This window comes from Globicephala melas, chromosome 20, assembly GCF_963455315.2.
Source record: "Globicephala melas chromosome 20, mGloMel1.2, whole genome shotgun sequence".
NCBI classification, from domain to species: Eukaryota; Metazoa; Chordata; class Mammalia; order Artiodactyla; family Delphinidae; genus Globicephala; species Globicephala melas.
In genome coordinates this window covers 2,253,352-2,267,153 of record NC_083333.1, presented here as the reverse complement: position 1 = coordinate 2,267,153, position 13,802 = coordinate 2,253,352, and the positions used below count along the sequence as shown (strand labels likewise).

Here is a 13,802-nt window from a genome sequence, read left to right as displayed (position 1 = left end):
GATTGTCCACTCCCATCAGCCCTGAACACATGCTAGGTAACTTTCCTGTCCTGCTGGTGAGCTGTGAATGGGCAGTGTCCACAGAGTCACTGTGACTTTTCTATCTGTGGCCTCCACCAATAGCTATCCAGAGTCCTCCTGTTTTTGTCTTTTCCCTTCCCTTTCAATACCTGCTTTCATAAGCAGACTGGAAGGTTGCAGTGGCTGCCGTGGTTGTCAGTGTCCCTGCATTTTAACCTGGACCAGAGCCCTAAGCCAGAGAGAGCCCTTAATCTCTCAGATACCATCTACAAGGTGTGGGGTTAGAGGTGGAGAAGTTTCCCAGCACCACCTCGCATCTCTGAACCCTGACAAGTCCTGGCCCACCTACTTCCTCAAGCTCTGAGATGCTGCCCTTTTAGTAGTGAGAAGAGGTGGCTGAAGACCTTGGAAGTATCTGCTAGGCTGCAGGATCTCTGATTCCACGGCTGTGTAGCCTTTCTTTTGTTTCCGGTGCAGGACAAATAAGAAGTCTCTGGATCAGGTTGGTGTTGGTGACTGATGGTTGAGGTGGAAGCACTGTCTTTGGGGTGGGACTCTTCTAGCCCTTTGGGAGTTGGCTGAACTTGCCTCCTCATTTGGGAGGGACTGGTTGGCAAGCACTGGGGGTCCAGCCAGGTGTGGTTTCCCAGACGATGGACACATCCTGAGGCCCTAGTTCACTAGTGTCTGTGTATATTGTCATAGATCTTCCATGATTTTCTTCCATGACCCCCACCTCCTCTTACCCTGGTGTAGGAGCATCAGACTCAAATTCTAAATGAAGAAGGAATTAGGGATAGGAACTGAGGGTGAAAAGAGCAAGATCTTTGAAGTCAGACAGAATTAGATTCAAATTTGGGCTCAGTCATTGACTGTGTGAGCTTGGACAAGTTTCTTAACCTCTCTGGTCCTTAGCTCTCTCACCTGTAAAATCAAGGCTGCTGCCTCATTGGGTTGGTATGTCAATCGCATGAAGCAGTGTACGTGAAATGACCAATTGTGTACCTGGTACCGATTAGCCAATGTTAATACTTCTGTCTCCAAAGTGCCCCATGCCCTGATGCAGCTGCTCGAGATGGTGTCACCCCAGTTACCATGGCTCTGTCCAAGCTCTGTTCATGAGCTCTGGAACCAAATAGCCCCAATTCTGGAATCACTGGCCCAACCTTGTGCCCGCCCCACCCCAAATATGTTCACAACAGGAAGGCAATCAAAGCTCTTGGCCCCTTATCGGTGTTCCCAGGGTTGACTGCCCAAGCTTGCATTCCTCCAGAGCACAGCCCAGAGTCTCCTCCAGCTTGTGAAATCTCCCAGACAGAACACGTGTTCCTGGCATCCGACTTACCCTGGTGCTTACTCTGACCGCCACATTCCAGGAGTTCCTTCTCTTCAGAGACCCTTTCTACTCTGTGTGGCCACATGAGCCTGATCTTCAGGAAATGACTTACAGTTCAAAGTCCCCGAGTTGAGTTATGACCTTGGACACTTTGGGAAAGTGTCAAATGAAGAATTTCCATCTATTTCCTCCTCCCTCTGTCCTCCTCTCCCTCCCTTCTCCTCTTCTCTCTCCCTCCACCCTTCTCTCCCACAAACAAGTACTGTTTACTTAGGCGGAAGCGTAGTGCTAGGTGCTGGGGATATGGAACCAAAGCCACAATCCCTGGCCTTAAGAAGCAGAGACACACACACAAAAAAAAAAAAAAAAAAAAAAAGGCAGCGACAAATGAGCAGTTGATTGAAACGTGACTGTGGCCAGTGCAATGAGGGAGTGATGCCTAGCCAGGGGCCCCCGAGCGGGCACGGGACAGGGAAAGGGCGGGATCGAGATAGGGAAGAAACCTGGGAAGAGCTGATGCCTGAGTGGAGACTTTGCACAGAGTGTTATCGAGGTGTTCCAGGCAGACTGGACCACGTGGGAAAAGTCCAGGGCCAAGAGAGCATGACTCATTTGAGAATTGCAGGTGATGGGGGAGGGCTGGAGGGTGGGCTGTGAGGGTGGGGTTGAACAGGTTGGCAGATCATGGAGGGTCTTAAGATGTTATATTAGGAAGTTGAAGCTTTATCCTGAGCATAATGGGGACCCTAGAAAAGGTTTAACTGGGGAATGATTTGGTCAGATTTGTAATTTAGATAGAGTCATTTACTTCATACCCTATGACGTTAGACGTCAAGACCCCTAAATGTGCCTGATGCCACTGAGCACGTGTTTCCCGCTGAGTCTGAGGGGCTCATGACTCAATCATGGTAGAAAGGCAGGGTGGGCAACTATTTAGGAGTGGAGGAAGAGAGGCTAGGCGTTAGGACAGGATGGGCCGGGATAATGTTGTAGTCGTGCTGCATCTGAACCTGGTAGGTAGTTACAGTGCCTTTGGATCAGAAATGCTGATGAGCAGTTTTGAGGATTTGCAACATCACTGGGTCCTTGCTGTCTCATTCTATCTGTATTTTATCATCCCCATTTTACAGATAAGGGAACCAAAGCCCAGAGAGACCAGTAACTTTCGTGGTGTTATTAAGAATGAGAGCAGGGGGAGTTCCCTGGTGGTCTAGTGGTTAGGTTTCAGCACTTTCACTGCCAGGACCTGGGTTCAGTCCCTGGCTGGGGAACTGAGATCCTACAAGCTGCGCAGCAAGGCCAGGGAAAAAAAAAAAAAAAAAAAAGAATGAGAGCAGGAACTTCAACTCCCCACCTGATGTTCTTCACCACCACTCCTGCCTGCCTGGGTTCAGTGGATGGGGAACTCCACAATACAAAAGAAACAGCAGATCCCAGAGTCATTCTTTTCTAGTTCTAGTATTTTTCATTAAAAAATTGGTGGTCATGACCCACAGATTAATTTCATGGCCCACTAATCGGTTACAACCCACAAGATGATAGAACATGGGCACTAAAATGAGGGCTGGGGCGTGGCTGAGGTATTATCTCCATTCAAAATGGCTTAATTTTATCCTTTTTAAGTAAAACATGCATTTACCAGAATAGTGGCAAGAAAAAAAATTCATGGTGCAAAATGGAATAATGAATTTATTACATGATTGATATTAGTTCAGGAGTCGTCTGTGGAGCACCTACATGGATTAAACCCTGGGGCACAGAAATGAATAAAAATGTAATGCCTCTCTTGAGACGCATATACTCTAAGGTAGAAAGAAACCCATAAAGAGTCATTTTTAATCTAATTCAGTAAGCACTGGGTAAGGGAACGTGTGTGTAATGAGAGCACGGAGCAGGGGTACCAACCCCAGGTTGCGAGAGTTTCCCGAAGGTGATGCTGTCTCAGAAGAATTGTGAAGGCGGAGTAGGTGTTACCTGGGAGAAGAAGATTGTGTGGGATAGTAGATGATGGAGGTGGAGGAGGACAGAGAATCGAATAAGGGCAGTCTTTGCAGCCGGCATCCCATGCTGGGCTCGGGGAATTATTGCTGCAAGTGTCAGAGGGGAGGCGGGGAGCGGTGGGAGATGAGACGGGAGAGGAAGGTGAGGACGGGAGCCTGGACTTTTTTCTCTAGGTGGTAGGGAGCTATTGAAAGTTGAAAAAGTGCTTACTTTTTCTTGGAAAACAATCAAATGATCTCCACACTTTTTATTAATTTTTTTAATCTCTTCATTCTTATCTGCCTTTAATGTTATCCGAATTTGATAGATGAACCATCGTTAGCATTGTGTTAATTTGTGTTTCCCTGACTACTGGTGGAGTGAAAGATTTTTTATGGGTTTATTAGCTCTTTGTACTTATTCATGTCCTTTTCCCATTTTTCTTCTGGGATTTTAATATTTTTCTTATCGATCTATATGAGCTCTTTATATATTAAGGATAACAACCCTTTGTCATATTTACTGCACAGCCTTTCCCCAGCCTTGTCATTTGCCTTTTAGTTTTGTTTAGAATGGTTTCTGACATCCAGACATTTTAAATTTGGTGTAGTCAAATGTATTGATTTTCTTTCCCTTAGTGATTTCTTCCGTTGCTTTTATGCTTAGAAAATCCTGTCTCACCCATGATCCAATAAATAGCATTGAAATGTTTGGAGAAGTGAAGTGCTGTGGGGGAATGATTGATAATAATATTCACAGGTTAGAGGTGGTGGTAAAACAAACAAACCAACCAGGCTGGAAGAAACCAAACCTTCATTTATTCACCCCAAACCCAGCTCAAGGTTAAAGGTAGGAACCAGAAGGGATCCAAGAGATGGATGAAGCTGCTGGGGAGAGGCAGGGAGAGTCTTAAAGGACTAGTAGGAGGTGGTCAGCGTGGGGAGAGCAGCACGGGGAGGAAGCCACATGTCCCAAGTTAGATTTGGAGGAACATAGCATGTTTGGTTAGAATCTAACATGAGAAGAAGCAGGGATGGGAGACGGGGTTGGAAAGAGAATCAGGGAGAGCCAAGCAGGGCCCATAAACTATTCTCACTGTATTCTGAGAACATTGAAGACATAATCCAAATAATTCTCGGTGCCTCATGGAGCCGTTTCATTTGAGGAGGCAGAGCCTGGGAGTCAAAAGTAACTGGAAAGGAAGACCGATGACACACTTGACCATGGCACTGGTCTGCTTCCCCTTGGACGAGATCGGGCGGGTTCAGGATAGTATGGCCGGGTGTAGACTGCACTCCCTTAAGAGACTAGCCTCTCTTCATCTGGACCAGTTGGTGGGGAGATAATGTCATCTCTCATTCTTTTTTTTGGCCGCACCGCGTGGCATGTGGGATCCGCAACCTGGGATTGAACCCGTGCCTTGTGCCCCCTGCAGTGGAAGTGCAGAGTCTTAACTACTGGACCGCCAGGGAAGTCCCTGTCATCTCTCATCCTTTTTCCCTCTCTTCCCTGGTGCCAGGAGGGAGTCTGGGTTTGGATCCTGACTCTGCCACTCCAGGGCCATCTCCTTTCCCACCTGCTTGCCTCCCTTCCTCCTGCAAATTCCATCCGACACACGTTCTGTGCCCAGCATCGTCTAAGTGGTGGGGATACAAGGCAGACATAAGCCACACAATTTCTGCCCGCGTGGGATCACAGACTAGTGAGGAAAGGCAGGTATCAAGCAAATGATTCTCTGAATCAGTGGAAAATGAAAAGTTTTTAAAGTATTTTAAGAAGAGAGAGAAAATCTTATGAGACATTATTAGGGAAACTGATCTATGTAGATGTCAGGGAAGGCTTCCATTAAAAGGGATCTAGTCTCTGGAGGATAAGAGGGCGTTCAGAGGTGGAGGAATGGAAACCCAAGGAGCAGTCCACGCAAAGGTCTTTTGGCGGAAGGACAAGGAAGACAAAGGTGAAGATGAGGCAGGAGGTCAAACCATGCCCGACCTTTTAAGCCACGGGAAGGAGAGTGGTCTTTATCTGAAGAGCCATGTGAATCCATTCAAATGGTTTATTCAAAGCTGGTGGGGTTGGAGTGGGCTGGAGGTAGAGAAATAATCAGATTTGTATTTCGAAAAGGTCTTTTTGGCTTCTTCGTGGAGAACCAGTTAGATTGGGCCAGAGTGGTTAGGGGAGACCCAGTGCTATAGCATTTGTCAAGGCAAAAGAAGACAATAGCTTGGTCTGAGCAGGGAGAGGGAGATGGAAAGTTCGGGGAGCGGATACATTTGAGAGAGGAAGTAAAAGAAATAGGACTTGGGATGGATTCGATATGGGGCAGTGATGCAGGATGATGGGGTGTCCGGAAAGACTCCTAGGTTTCAGGTGTGCACACCTACATGGCTATGAGAGTTTGGAAATAGGAATCACTGGTATAGGAAATGCCAGAAGAGGATCAGGTTTGGGGAAGAGGTTAAAACCATCTGCTTTGGATTTGAAGAGTATTAGGTGCACTTGAGATATCTAAGCTGAGTTTGATATAATGGTTTGAAGCTTAGAGAAGACTGGGCTGGAGATTTTTCAGAGGTCCTTATTGTTAGAGGTATGGCTAATGGGGTGATGCTAGGGAAACAGTATGGAGTGAAAATAGAAGAGGGCCTTAAGGCACTCTGACATCTAATATGATCTTGGGCCAGTCTAAGGCTGTTGTAGAGTTATTTTAATTTAATTAATTAATTTTATTTTTATTTATTTTTGGCTGTGTTGGGTCTTCGTTGCTGCGCGCGGGCTTTCTCTAGCTGCAGCGAGCGGGGGGCTATGCAGCGGCTACCCTTCGTTGCGATGCTCAGGCTTCTCGTTGCAGTGGCTTTTCTTGCTGTGGAGCATGGGCTGTAGGCGCGTGGTCTTCAGTAGTTGTGGCACGTGGGCTCAGTTGCGTGGCTCGCCGGCTCTAGAGCGCAGGCTCGGTAGCTGTGGCGCATGGGCATAGCTGCTCCGCAGCATGTGGGATCTTCCTGGACCAGGGCTTGAACCCGTGTCCCCTGCATTGGCAGGTGGATTCTTAACCACTGCGCCACCAGGGAAGCCCCTGTTGTGGAGTTATTCTGATGGTGGTCTAAAATACCATATGCCCAGTGCCCAGCCTGCAGTATGCACTCAATAAATGCTAGATACATTTCCCTTCTTTCCTTTAACTACTCTGCTACCTTTATTTTATTTCTGTGTATTTTCTGGCTCTATGTGTTACAGCCAGAGACTTAAACCTAATTCTTCCAACTGGAGATGGCCCCAGGGTACCTGGTGTATATACTAGGCAAGCACTGTTCTCTTCCAAGACTCAGCCCTGGAGCGCCTACCTTTCTGAGCGCTCTCTGAAACCGAACTAAGAGAACTATGGGCGTTTGTTTAGTTGACCGATGACCAACACTTGGAGAGCCAATTTTCTTAGCACACAGAGCAACACCTACCTTAGAATGATAATCACGCCACCTTTCATTTCTAGAACATTTTGTGTTTTTTTTTCAGAGAATTTTTACAGCGATTATCTCCATCGTTCATCACAGGATTTTTTATCAAGAAATGCATTTGTATATTGTCTTTACCTCTAATTCTTTCCCCAGCACTGAAACAATAGCATTTTGAGCAAATACACATATAGATGACTTAGGAATTCATTCCTCTCTTATACTTAACCTTGCTTTCCCTTGTTTTCCCATTTTATTTTCAAATTGTGAGTTTTATCTTCCCGGTCATATTCTTTGCCATGTTTCAGTGGTTCTCAAAATCACAGTTCTGTTCTCTTTCTTTTTTTTTTTTTGCGGTACGCAAGCCTCTCACTGCTGTGGCCTGTCCCGTTACGGAGCACAGGCTCCGGACGCGCAGGCTCAGCGGCCATGGCTCACGGGCCCAGCCGCTCCGCGGCATGTAGGATTTTCCCGGACCGGGGCACGAACCCGCGTCCCCTGCATCGGCAGGCGGACTCTCAACCACTGCGCCACCAGGGAAGCCCCTCTTTCTTTTTTTTTTGGCACTTGCCCTCTTCATCTCCTTTCACCGATACCAAGTCTTCTGGCCCCCAAAGCCCACCATTCCGGCACATTGAGAAACTCACGGTTTTGACTCCTCTTCCCCTCATTTCTCTCTGAGGCAGGTGCTGTTTATTCTGCACTGAAGCTTCATGTTAGCTTTAACTAGAGATTTGTTATGCAAGACAGCCTCATCCAGGTTCTTCCTTTGCCCCTGGCATCTTAAAAGACTGTCTCTGCTTCTCAGCCTCATATCACTCCCTTCTCCGCACCCGCTTCTGCGTAATACTTCCCCGATTTTCCTTTCTCTATTCTTGATCTTCATCTTGTGCTCTCTGTGTTCATCCTCTCATTAAACATGTATGGAGGCCCTGCGATGGATCAGACTGTGCTGGGCTCTGGGGATTCAGATACCCATGACCTGGTCCGTGAACTTGAAGTACCCACAGTCTGCAATAGTGGGTTGCAGACCCAATGGCACATTTGAATCATTGAATTAAAAAAAAAAAAAGTCAAAGTCCTGGCCCTAGAGATTCTGATTTAATCGGTCTTGAGTGGGACCCAGGAATTATTATTTTTTAAAAGAGATTTTAATGTGCAGCCAGGGGGGAGCACTACTGGCCTAATGGATGAGACGGATGTGTAAATAAATGATTAGAATACAATGTGAAGGCAGGGGGAAGCAGACGGCTGGAGAAGAATGAAGAGAAGCCCCTCATTCAGCCCCCAGCAGACGACTCAGGGCCCCCTCCCGCTCTAGAGAACCGATTTTTAGTCGGATGGGAGAAATGAAAGCATCTCTCAAAGCAGAGTTACCTTCTGTCTTCTTAAAGGACAGAAGAGCAGTTATGAGCGTGGCCTTGGGAGTCAAGCCAACCCGCATCCAGCTCCCAGTTTTGCCGCTTACGAGCTGTGTGGCTTTAGGCAAATTGCTTATCCGCTCTCACATCTCAATGTTCTTGCCAATAAAGTGTGTGTGTGTGTGTGTGTGTGTGTGTGTGAGTTGAGGGATCTAATGTCTGTAGAGTGCCTAGCCCACTGCCCTACACCCAGTCGGTGCTCAAAAAATTGTGGCTACAGACACTTCCAAGTGCCACATAGGCACTAATGATGCTCCGTGTTTCCTCTTTCAGCAGCAAATACTCAGATGACTTTCTGTCTTTGCCCTGTTGGTCCATCCCTGCCTGAGGGTGACACACTTCGCTTGGGCCACCATCATGCAGTTTTCCAAGGCTAATATGTGAACCTCACCCTGCACGGCACCTTCTTCTCCAGGTTCTTTCTTTCAAATCTTTGGCATTTTCTTCGCCTCCAGAGTTCCCGCCGACATTTCTCCTGGCACAAAGCCTATTGTGGATCTGAGCGTGATGATTCCCCCATCACTTCTTCTGTGGGTCCCCCTGTAATTTCCCCTATGATGGCCGAGTGGTTCACTGCCATCCCGCACGGCACCCACTGCCTTATCTGCTGGGGCAACCCCCTCACGCCACGCTTGGTCCAGCGGCCTGGCTCCCCCTTGTGGTGGGATCAAACCACAGCACTGGGCTCCAGCTTGTCAGAGCTGCCCACTGCCCTTTCCACATGTACTGTTTTTATTTTTATTATTAAAAATTTTTTTTTAAATTGAAGTATAGTTGATTTACAGTGTTGTCTTAGTTTCTTGTGTACAGCAAAGTGATTCATATATACAGAGAGAATAGACTATATATGTAGAATATATATAGAATAGAATTTAAAAGAATCTGAAAAATATATAGAATAGAAAAGAATCTGAAAAAGAATATATATATTAAAAATATAAATATATATTTATACATTATACATATCTATATTAAGAATACATATTAAAATATATAAAATAAAATTTTTAAATATAATAAAAAATTTAAATTGAAGTATAGTTGATTTACATGGTTGTGTTAATTTCAGGTATACAGCAAAGTGATTCCGTTAATTATGTCTAGTCCTTTTCAGATTCTTTTCCATAATAGGTTGTTTCAAGATACTGACTATAGTTCCCTGTGCTCTACAGTAGCACTGTTGTTTCTCTACTTTATATAGAGTACACGCGCATTGTGTCCTTGGCTAGCCCTCTCCTTTTCCCTTGACAGCAATCCAAGTTTGCTTGGTCTTGAGGCAGTTTGGAGAGCTCGATAGCCAGACCCCAAGTCCTTGGGGCACTGTCTTGGTTTTAGGGCTTGGTCAGTTCTAGAATTACGATGTTAGCTGGGAGACCATATTCTCCCTCCACAGCCTGCCCCCCACTCTCTCCGAACCTTCCTTGCTCCTGGAACAGAGCTCTGAACACTGCTTGTTGCCCATACTTCTCCCTGGCACCAGCTTTATCTGTCTCTCCCCTTTCAGCTCCACTGCTGCCCTCTGACCCCCACCCCACCGAATTTCCGAGGGATGTCTGCACCTGACCTTCCCCCCTGCCTGCTACCCTGTCTTTCTCTCCTAATTACCATTCTGTTTACACAGACTTCTCACTTTGGTTCTTTTTTTTTAATTTTTAGTGGTTTCTGTTTCAATCCATCACCTTTACCATTTTTCTCTCTGCTCTTCATTATTTATTTCTGCGAATGGGATTACCTGTTTTGCTCCTTATAACTTTTGGCTTTATTCTTCCCCGTGAGAAGCTTTCTTGGGTTGTCTTTCCAGGTGACCCAGCCCCACCTGGAAAATGAACAAAAATTCCTTTCCCAGGATCACTGTTGTTGTTGGGCTGGTAATCTCCTCCTGACCTGATGGGACTTTGTGTAACCCCCATGCCCTCTCCTCGAGAGATCACTTCCCATACCCACCTTGCTGGAGTCCATGGGCCTGGGAAGTCCATAGGGGTAGCAATTATTGTTCCTGTTATGAAATTAAGAAAACAAGACTTAGCAGGGAGGAAATTGAGGCCCAAGAAGAGGAACTAACTCTCCAAGTTCGTGTGGCTAGTAACGGAAGACCTGAGAGGAGAAAGGACACCAAGGAATTCCCAGTTCATTGCCGGCCCAGGGCTCCACCTGGATGTGATGAGTGGACAGGCAGCTCATGCAAGGGTGAGCTCTGGATCCCATTCTCAGGAAGGTACCATAAACCCCTATTAGTGTGAGCCCATGTCCCTGGCCTGCTGGTCTGTTGGGTTTATGTTTCAGAATGGCAGACAAATCACCATGTTTCTATTAATTTTTAGGATGTCAGCCACAAGGGCTCTGGGAACAAGATTCAGCAGCGTCTTTCCTTGTACACCAGATGTAAGGCATGCAGTCCCAACGGTTTTCTGGTTTGGATGTGCCTTTGGTCCAACTTCTGTGTTCTGTCTGGATGAGAAGTTCAGCGAGGAGGCGGAACTCAATCATTCCACTCAATTTAAACCTGGTGCTGTCTGCACAGGTGGGATCAGGTGTGTGTGTGTGTGTGTGTGTGTGTGTGTGTGTGTGTGTCTGTGTGTGTGTGTGTGTGCATGCACAAGTGTGCATCTTCAAGGGTAGGGATTTGCTCTTGCTTAAGCTAGGCTAAAAACGGAAGACCCATGTTGTCGGGCAAGAGAAAATGTCTCTCCTTCTCCCCTTCCTTTAGAAACTCCTCTCAAATGTGCTTTTCTCAAATGGAAGCATGTCGGAGGATGTGTAGTGTCTCCCTCCCTACTGTTCTTTGCTTCTGTCCAGGAAGAGGAGTGTTTGGACCGCTGGGCAGAAGCGGATGGTCACTGGGTCAGCCTTTAGTGGACAGGGCTACTGTGACTCCAAATCAGGAGCCGGGTGGGCTGCTTCCTGCTCAACTTCCCTCCCTCCTCAGCAAACCCTCCTCCTCTTACTGTCTCAGCTTGGAGCACATTTGGTCCAGACTCGGGGCTACCTTCTAGAAGGCTTGCATCCTTGTCTATATAGCTGAGCTGAGCTTCCTCTCAGACCTCATCACCGTCTCTGCAGGCAAGCTTCAGGGTGTGTGCGAGGGAATATGTTCCAATATCTAGATTTGGGAGTTAAGAAGTCCCACAGCTACCCTGGGCCCGTTCTGAATTCTCCAACACAAATTAAAGGAAAGCCTGTGGTTCGAGGTCTGCCACGTACCAGGGAAGATGATACTTACTTCCATTTGGCTTACAATCCTTGTGTGTCTGTGTCATGGGTTTATCTTATTGGAGCTTTTGGAGAAGAGGAGAGGAACGTGTTACCTGGAGCCCCTACCACTGGTCATCATGGGAAAGGTGTGATAAAAAGTCATAAAAGCATAAACAGTGTGGAGGAGTCCAAAGGTAACTCATTAAGTGCAGAAGCACTGAGGATGCTTAGGACGAAAAAAAGAAGCCATCTAATCACTTATGGGATTTTTTTGTTTGTTCGTTTTTTTGTTTTTGCGGTACGCGGGCCTCTCACTGTTGTGGCCTCTCCCGTTCCAGAGCACTGACTCCGGATGCGCAGGCTCAGCGGCCATGGCTCACGGGCCCAGCTGCTCCGCGGCACGTGGGATCTTCCCGGACCGGGGCACGAACCCATGTCCCCTGCATCGGCAGGCGGACTCTCAGCCACTGCGCCACCACGGAAGCCCTCACTTACGGGATTTATCATCACAGTTCGGAGAGTGCTGACGCTGACAGAAACCTTAAGAAACAAGGGGCCTTGCGTGGGCTGTGTCCCTACTGCGTGCTGAGCTGACTTAAACACCTTACGTGCATTATTTCATTTAATATTCACAACCAGTGAGCGATCTTACAAGAAGCCTGTGATTATTTCCACTGACCCTTGGTTTAAGGCAAGCAGGGTGTTGGCCCGAGGCCACAGAATGGCTTAGTAGCAGATCTGGGGTAAGAACCCAGGTCTCCGAAGTCCCATTTTCAGGTGCTTGCCTCCTATCTTGGTTCGCCCAGTTTTATAAAGGCTGGGTCTGCACATGGTCCCTGGCAGAGGGAGACGCTCCTCCCTGGGAGGGGCTGGCGTGGGGAGGACAGCCCTGTCCCTCAGGCCTCCGGTTGGCTGTAGAACTGTGGCCAGATGTACCCGTGGGTGTGACACTGTGTAGCTGTCCCTTTCTTAAGTACACAGAGGAGAAAGTTTTCCTGCTTGGGGACAAAGTTCAGAAGGTGGGGCAGGGTGCTTTGGTGCTGACTGGCTGCCAGCTGTGAATACTAAGACATAACACCTGGAATACGGCACCATAAGGGCCAGGCAGAGCAAGGACCCAAGTTCATGTCCTTTGCTCTGGGTGTTAGGCTGCCCCCCTTTTCATGCTCCTAGCATATGGGGAGCTTGCAGTTGGGAGCCGGTGTATGTTATTCTTCCCTTCCCTTCAAGGTAAAATTTGAGATTTGTATCTATAGACGTTTTTCATTTTTAGGGGTTTTCCTGAGATCTGTTCAAATCAAGTATGTAACTAGTGAGGACCTACCTCACAGTGAGGCCCCGATTAGGTATTGGAAGTTGGAGACTCATGACTCCTGCTCATGCCTTTAGACCTGACTCTACCATCACCGTCTCCCAGCTTTGGACTGGGCTGTTCCCTCAGCCTGGAACATCCTCTCTGTTCCTCAGTTCTCCCTCACAGAACCTCTCAAATGTTGCCTAATATGATAAAAGCTAACACTTGCAGACTAATTCTACATGCCAGGCATGTTCTAAGTGTTTTAGGGTTTTTCACTCATGTAATCTTCTCAACAACCCTATAGCCTAGGTACCATTATTATTCCCATTTTGCAGATGAGAAACATGAGGCACAGAGAGATTAAGTAACTTGTCCAAGGTTACACTGCCAATAAGTGGCAGACCTGGAACTGTGTTCTGGGTTATTTCCAAATACGGAAATGGGCAGCATGGTATAGTGAAGAAGCATGGGTGGCGTTCAAATCCTGGTCCCATCACTTAAAGCTGTGTGAATTTGGGAGGTGGTGTAGCCTTTTTTGGAACCTCAATTTTCTCTTCTCTAAAAGGCAGTAATACACCCAACATCATATAGTCACTGATGAGGTTGAAAAGAGTTAAACAGAGAAAGAATCGATCACTCATGAGTAAATAATAAATGTTAGCTTCTTTCACTTGCCTCTTCCAACTTTGGAATCAATGATTTACATAAATATAACACTTTAGCATAGAATAGGATGTCAGATCTGGGAAGGATCTTAGCTCCGACCTACCTAGTCCAATGCATTGACTGAAGCGTGAGGAAGAGGCAGCACCTGCTCAGAGTGACACAGTAAGGTGGCAACTGTGACAGAGATTGCAAGTTGCCTTCTCTAATATCTGTTCTCCTTTGCTTCCTTAGTAATGGAGCTCCTGGTTTTCAGCTGGGTTCATGGCTTCTCAGAAAAAGACATTTCCTAAGTTTTCTTGGAGTAAGTGTGGCCATTTGACTATGTTGTGGACAATGAGATGTCAGTGGAAAAATCATGGGATGCTTTCTGGAAGACTCCTTTAAAAGCGAGGAGGCAGAGGGCTTCCCTGGTGGCACGGTGTTTAGGAATCCGCCTGCCA

General features: G+C 47.0%; 1 long non-coding RNA gene across 1 annotated transcript; it reads left to right on the top strand.

Annotated features, from left to right (window-relative positions):
* The first annotated feature begins 9,253 nt into the window (after positions 1-9,253).
* Positions 9,254-13,802, top strand: LOC132594203 (uncharacterized). Its single transcript, XR_009560407.1, has 3 exons — positions 9,254-10,394; positions 10,529-10,738; positions 13,594-13,802. It is a non-coding gene; the product is annotated as an uncharacterized lncRNA (long non-coding RNA).